This window comes from Triticum aestivum, chromosome 4A (assembly GCF_018294505.1).
Source record: "Triticum aestivum cultivar Chinese Spring chromosome 4A, IWGSC CS RefSeq v2.1, whole genome shotgun sequence".
Taxonomy (NCBI): domain Eukaryota; kingdom Viridiplantae; phylum Streptophyta; class Magnoliopsida; order Poales; family Poaceae; genus Triticum; species Triticum aestivum.
The window spans coordinates 674,197,106-674,204,230 of record NC_057803.1 but is presented as its reverse complement, the minus strand read 5'-3'; positions in this window follow the sequence as shown (position 1 = coordinate 674,204,230).

The following is a 7,125-nucleotide window of genomic DNA, read 5'->3' as shown; positions in this document are numbered from 1 at the left end:
GGCCATGGAGGCCGATTAGGGTGGCAGGCAATGAGGAGCCCGGGCGCGCGGGCTGGAGGAGTATGGCGATGTCGTCCGCGAGCTTCTTGAGGACGGTGAACTTGTTGCTGGTGGCAACGATCATCTGGTCCAACTGAGAGTCGTAGTTGGCGTCGACAGCGGCCATCCACCAGCCGGTCTCCAACACCGTCTAGAGACGATCCTCGGTGCCATGCTGCAGGCCGGCGTCGTGGACCATCTGGCGCAGCCGCTGGCCGCTCATCGCCGCCATGGGTCTGGAGCGAGCTCTTTTGTGCTTAGTGTAGGTGCTTAGGCAAATGCTTAGATGCGTACGATGTGGTAGATGCATTGCAATGGAGGGGCGCCTTTATATGAGGGCAATGAGGGCAAACTGCGTTGCATTCACATCGTGCAGCCTCTTTTCCCGGACCTCCTCCCATTACTTCCCTCATGCATTAATTGAAGGAGGATGCATTAGCCGTTCAACATATCGGGAACCACTACTCCCTCCCTCGTCTGCATTAAAGCCGTATCAGGAACTGTGCCGCCCGCTGTCAAATCAAATACTCCCTCTGTCTAGGTGAGTATTAAGTCATCTTACGAAAACCAAATACTAGTAAACACATAGGCGTGGTGCATTAACTCTCACATTGTTTCTTAGTTTTTGACATAAATAGAGGAATCAACCAAGAAGAGATGTGGGCCTTGTATGCTTTTAATGACTTGAGACTATCAAACATGACATGCAGTGGTCAGTTTGTTGCGCAAGAACAAATACAACCCATGTCAGCACACACGCATCTTATAGCATCACATCCAATGGCTATAAAAGATGAATAAGACCAAATTATATTTCATCTAGATGAGTTCTAGCAAAAGTGTATTAATAATACTTAGTACTCCTGCGCCATGTGTCATATATTAGGCTGGTTGTAATGGGGAGTATCATATACTAGTATCATGCATATGATACTAGTGTATGATACTACATCCGTAATGCATGGTATCATATGTTGGTATCATATAGGACTACATTTATTGCCATGCATGACACAATGTAGTATATGATACTCAAGCTCCTCTTTCCTCATTTAATTCAATGACACCTCATCAAAATTGCTTAGTTGGCATGCATGATACTACCTATGATACTCCCATTACGACCAGCCTTAGTATCATGTAGTACTTTATTTATTGCCATGTACATGACACATAGTTCACGAGCGCTCTCTATATGTACCACCTTTTTTTTAATTTCAAGTTTTGCTCCATGGCGCAATCAATCGATACTACTACTGTACAAAAGTGGAGTATATACATTTTTTAAAAGGCTAGAGGGCGGGGCAGTCTAGCTCGGTCGGTTTCACGAGAGGCGAGGGCCTTTGTGATTTGACGGCTCATTAATGTTGTCAAATCGAATAGTAGTGCGCTGCCCGCTGCAGGCCCGGCGCCTCCATTAAATCCCTCCATTAAACCCGCATGCAAACCGAGAATCCTACTCCGGCCACACGTCCGTTCATGAGCGGGCCAGAATTAAATGCAACACCAGCCGAGCTCCTCCCGTCCGCCCTTGGTTTAAACGAGGCCAGACGACGACCAAGCTCCTACCGTCCACCCTCTATTTACACGAGGCCAGACAGACAGCGGGCAAGAATCGCACCCCTCCGCCGCTCCCCCATCTCCTCCTTCACCATTTTCTCCACCCTTCCGATGGCTTCCGATGAGCCGTTCTCCGGCATATTACCTGGCTGGGTGGCCCGCCGAGCCCTCCAGATATGGGTGAGGCTGTCGGTGCTTCACCAACCTCGCTTGGCCCGACGGAGCCAGTTGCCGCCCCAAGCAGGCGCGTGGTTCAGCAACTCGTCGCTCCAGTTCAGCTCGATGAGGAGTGGCGAGTTGCTCCACGCCGGCACAGCGGCGAGCATGCCGATACGGGCGCCGTCGCTGCCGCGTCATATATCGCGCCACCAGTGTCTGCGGTGGCCGCGCCTCCCGTGTTTGTGGGCATGCCTCCCGTGCCTACGGCAGCGCCATGCAGGCAGAGACAGAAGCCGGGGGCATGGAGAGCGACGAGTCGGTGGCCAGCTTCTCCGTGTCCACCGCCATCATCGAGGAGAACTAGAACATGGGAGGCCGCGCCACTTGGGACCCATGAAGGCCACCGCCGAGGCGACGACCGCGGATTCTTTTCAGGTGGTTTCTTTGCTGCTTCGTCTCTTCCGAGGACCTTCGTCGACCCCGCAAGTGTTTGACGGACATGAGGAAGACAAAGGAATCCGCGGGCGGCCATTTAGAACTAAAATAAGTCTAGATATATCCATTTCTAGGACAAGTATTTTCGGACGGAGGGAGTATTAATTATACAAGAGAGCCAGATTGGCACCTCTTAGTTCATGTAAATGTAATGAAATCCATCATGTTTATATGAAGATCCGGCTTTTTATACGAAATCCTTCATGCTTATATGAAATCAGTCCGTGTTTGCACGAATTTCATCTGGTTGGTTAGAGTTGTAAAAATGTATGCAGCTGGCGTTTGATGTCGTCCTCCGCGGAAGGAAGCGGAAGGAAATTTGCCGGCTGCCATTGGAGATGCTCTTTATGCTGGAAATAATAGAGTGACATCCAATCCATTTGAGTTAATTGCCTATATGATTGTCCCTCTATAAAAAGTTAATTGCATGTACAGTGTACACGTGACTTGCAGGGTGGCTACAGCTTCGTACAGAAAGTTAAAAAGAAACAACTCCATCCTTAATATTCTAAGTACTCTGTGGGTTTCACTGTCAGTACAGTAGCGAAAGAAGTATATATTAAATAGAGTAATATATAATATAAAAATCTAAAGTTAAAAGATAGAATTCGAACTCATGTCATCGCGTTGCGAGCATCCGGCGCTAACCAGCCCAGCACATTTTTGTTGTAGACCATGTTGGAGATATATCTCCATGTCTACTCTTATATATACTCCATTCGTTCCTAAATATTTGTCTTTTTCATATTTCAAATGGACTACCACATACAGATGTGTATGTAGACATATTTTAGAGTGTAGATTCACTCATTTTGCTACGTATGCCTTTTCAGGAAGGGGTCAGATTTATCCTTGATTTATTTATGAGGTAAAGAGGGTAACATCAAAATTATGGACTACTTTTTTGAGTATGTTGGTAAGGTCCGGTCATAGTCACTTGTTGAAATCTCTAACAAGACAAATACTCCCTCCGTTCGGAAATACTTTTCATCAAAATGGATAAAAGGAAATGTATCTAGACGTATTTTAGTTTTAGATACATCTATTTTTATCCATTTTGATGACAAGTATTTTCGGATGGAGGGAGTAGAAAACAGAGTTGGTGATGATGGTGTGCGTGGCATCCTGCAATATAGGCCGTCGGATTTATATCTAACGGATAGGAAAGAAACTATTGTAATTTTGCAAAAATATGCCCACACGTCTCTCCACGTTCGCAAATAAGGCCTTCCCTCGTCCAGCCTTTTCTCTCACAAGATAAACTACTCATACAAATGCATCTTGATGTTCCGGGCAATGCACGGGCAGCTAGCTAATTTCTTTTAAAATAGTTGCTGCGATAATTGGGTTGAAGTGATATATTTTATGCCTGCCCCGAATGATTTCAGATTCACTAGTAGTAACAAAGAAAAGGTTGCCTTGTTAATTAACAAAAAACAGGGTGAAAAATATCACATGAGGCCGGTAAAAACAAGGCACATTGGGTTCAGCGTCATCGTCACTACAGCTGTGCGCGCGCGAGAAGTCTACATATCGAGGGGGCTACGGAGCGAGGCACCGAGACAAAATGTTTGAGAGAGAAACCAATTGACATATTATGATCAGATCGAGTTGTCACCCTTCTGCTGTCATTGTTGGGTGGGAGAGAAAGACGTATCGAGAGTGTGCGCGGTAGGCACAGAGGCACAACTAGCGAGTGTGTATGTGTGTGTGCGTGCGTGTGTGTGTGTGTGTGTGTGTGTGTGTGTGTTTGAAAGAGGAGTAGATAGATTATTATCAAGATCGATGTGCCACCCTACTCCTTCGGTGCCAGGTAGTGTGTGTGATTATGTTTGAGAGAGAATCCAGTCGATATATTAGTATCAAGATCGAGGTGTCACCCTAATCCTTCGGTGCCGGGTAGTGTGTATGTGTATGTTTGAGAGAGATGCTAGTCGATAGATTAGTATCAAGATCGAGGTGTCACCCTACTCCTTCGGTGTTGGGAAGTGTGGGTGTGTGGGGGGGGGGGGCAGTGACACTCACATATCTCTACTCTTATAAAAAATCGAGTTGGTGATGATGGTGTTCCTGCCATCCTGCAATATAGGCCATCCGATTTATATCCGACGGACAGGAAGGAAAATAAGGCAATTTTGCAAAAATATACCCACACTCCTCTCCGCATTTGCAAATAAGGCATTCCCTCGTTCATCCTTTTCTCCCACAAGATAAACTTCTCATACAAATGCATCTTGATGTTCCGTGCAACGCATGGGCATCTTGCTAGTAGGGACAAGTAGTTTGTGTGACACATATCTAGCTATATTAAGGGATAGGTAGATAGCATATGTGTGAGAGACATTATTATACTTTGAGACATTAGTGGCTGCGGGTGGATGGAACTAAAGGGGTGGGCGTGTTAGACATAGAGAGTGTGTGCGTTTCTGTGTGAGAGACTTGTAGGATGGGGTAGAAAGACGAATTTAACCCTGACGGGGGGAGATAAATACATGAAGTGCGCGTGTGTGATTCTGATGCCCACAGGGAAATGAGATATGTATGCGTGTGAGAGAGATTGCACAATTCATTCACGTATCACTATCTAGCGATCGTGGACGTGCATCGCTTGAACATAAGTCAATATCTACTTCGTATCATGGCAAAAGGTACAATATCGATTCAACGCTGTAAAGATTGGACACTCACATATCACATTTTTTTCTATTTAAATAAACCTTTTCAGTTGTGCATGCCAAAGTTACAGTGATGTTTCTTCAAACAACCAATGTAGCTATCATGCACATGCACCATTGTTACTCTTGCATTCAAATTCATTAGTGTTGGATGATTTAAGTTTCTATTTTGAAGTAATATATATAATATTCATATATGAATTCAACGGGTACGCAATTTATGAAATGGAGGCTATGTAATCATATGAGGTAACACTTTTAAGTAGCTAACTACAATATCCATTTCTTTTTGTGCGCCTCTACACTAACACGTCAATGCATTATGTTTAAAGTAAATAACCAATGGCGCTAAATTATCTATTTACACGAGAAATACATAGGCCGAGCGTTTGATCCCTTTTTTTTAGAACGTGCCACTACACCCGTTCGATTGGCCGCACCCGTGTGAACGTCCAAGTTATCGGTGCATCATCCCGAGTTATTGTCTTTTTTCTGGGGTGGACTTCACACCAGTTATTAACTGCTGATGCGTGCCCCGTGTACACAGTCTAGCATGACCTTCCCGCTAGCACGGTCCAAAATTAGTTGAAACTAGATATGAACGATCCCGCGGGCGGCAAAATCTCCCGCCTCCTTCTAAAATTTCTGCCACCTTAGTCTTTAGCATGAGAAATCCCCCTTTTGTCCTTGGTGCATGGAGACCAACAGTTACAATACCGCCCTCATCTACATGATAGGTCGGGGCTACTTTGGTAACTTCCGGTTCCCTCGACTACACGGCACCCCCATTTCCTCTCCCCCTCCCGCAAAAACGACTAACTCCACAGCACCAGAGCATCTTACATCACGTCGTCCGTACTTCATCGCCCTTTCTCCCCTCCCCTCTCGAAACCCTAGACTGCTCATCCACCGGCGTACCATAGCCCATTCACTGCCAGCGGCGTCCACCTCGGCGGATCTGCTTCTGCGGCCGCATCTACCCCTCCCACCTCCCCTAAAAACAAGTAGACTGCTCATCCACCACTGTACCGCAGCCCATTCAGTGTCGGCCTTGTCCATGGCGCCAGATCTGCTTCACCGGTACTCTCGTCAACCGCCGCGCATCTGCAGTGGCTCATTCGTATTCCCCACTGGAGACGCTTCGTCCACACCCCCCGGAGCCGCCCCACCGACGCCCCCGTCGACGGCTTCTGATCCTCTTCGCCGACACCTTCCTCAACCCTACTGGAGCCGCTTCGTCGACACCTTCCTCAACCCTACCGGAGCTGCTTCACCGACACCATCGTCAACCCTACCGGAGTAGCTTCGCCTATACCATTCTCAACCCTACCGGGGCCGCTTTGCCAACTCACAAGTCCACGGCCTCAGATCCGCTTCCTCGCACCCTCATCCAACCTACCGGAGCAACTTCTGACGCCCCGTCCACGGCCGCAGATCCGCATCATCGACACCACCCTTAACCCAACCACCGGAGCAGCTTCTGACGCCCCGTCCACGGCCGCAGATCCGCATCATCGACACCATCCTTAACCCAACCACCAGAGCAGCTTCTGACGCCCTGTCCATGGTCGCAGATCCGCTTCGTCGACACCATCCTTAACCCAACCACCGGAGCAGCTTCACCTATGCCCTCGTCCACGGCCACAGATCCACTTCACCCACACCGTAGTCCACCCTACCAGAGCCGCTCCACAAACACCCTACTCGACGGTTCTAGATCTCCTTACCGGACCCCGACAGCCAGCGCAGCGTCATCACCCTCGATGTTTCTAACCTGATTCCCACCATCTGGAGAGATGCCAAGCACCCGCCACGCCGTAGGTACTTGTCACCTTTAAACCCGTCCAGCATCACCTGCCCGATGCAGTTCAAATATACTAACCAGTCGCTGTTACCTGTTATGCAGCTGGCAAAAACTACAAGGACGACGTTTCTTATGGATCTAACAGCTTGGCCAACCAAGATCCTGGACTGAGGCATTGCTATGATCTTGTAAGTGCGTCTATCTCTCTTGTATTGTTCTGTGCCTGCCAGCATACTTTGCTAGGATTTTTGACCAGTAATCCCTTTGTGCAGACAATGATTTCTTTTACTGGCTGCTAAATTAGATATGTAGATATCATACATGATACTACCTCATACCTCCGTTCCTAAATATAAGTCTTTTAGAGATTACACTATAGGCTACATACGGAGC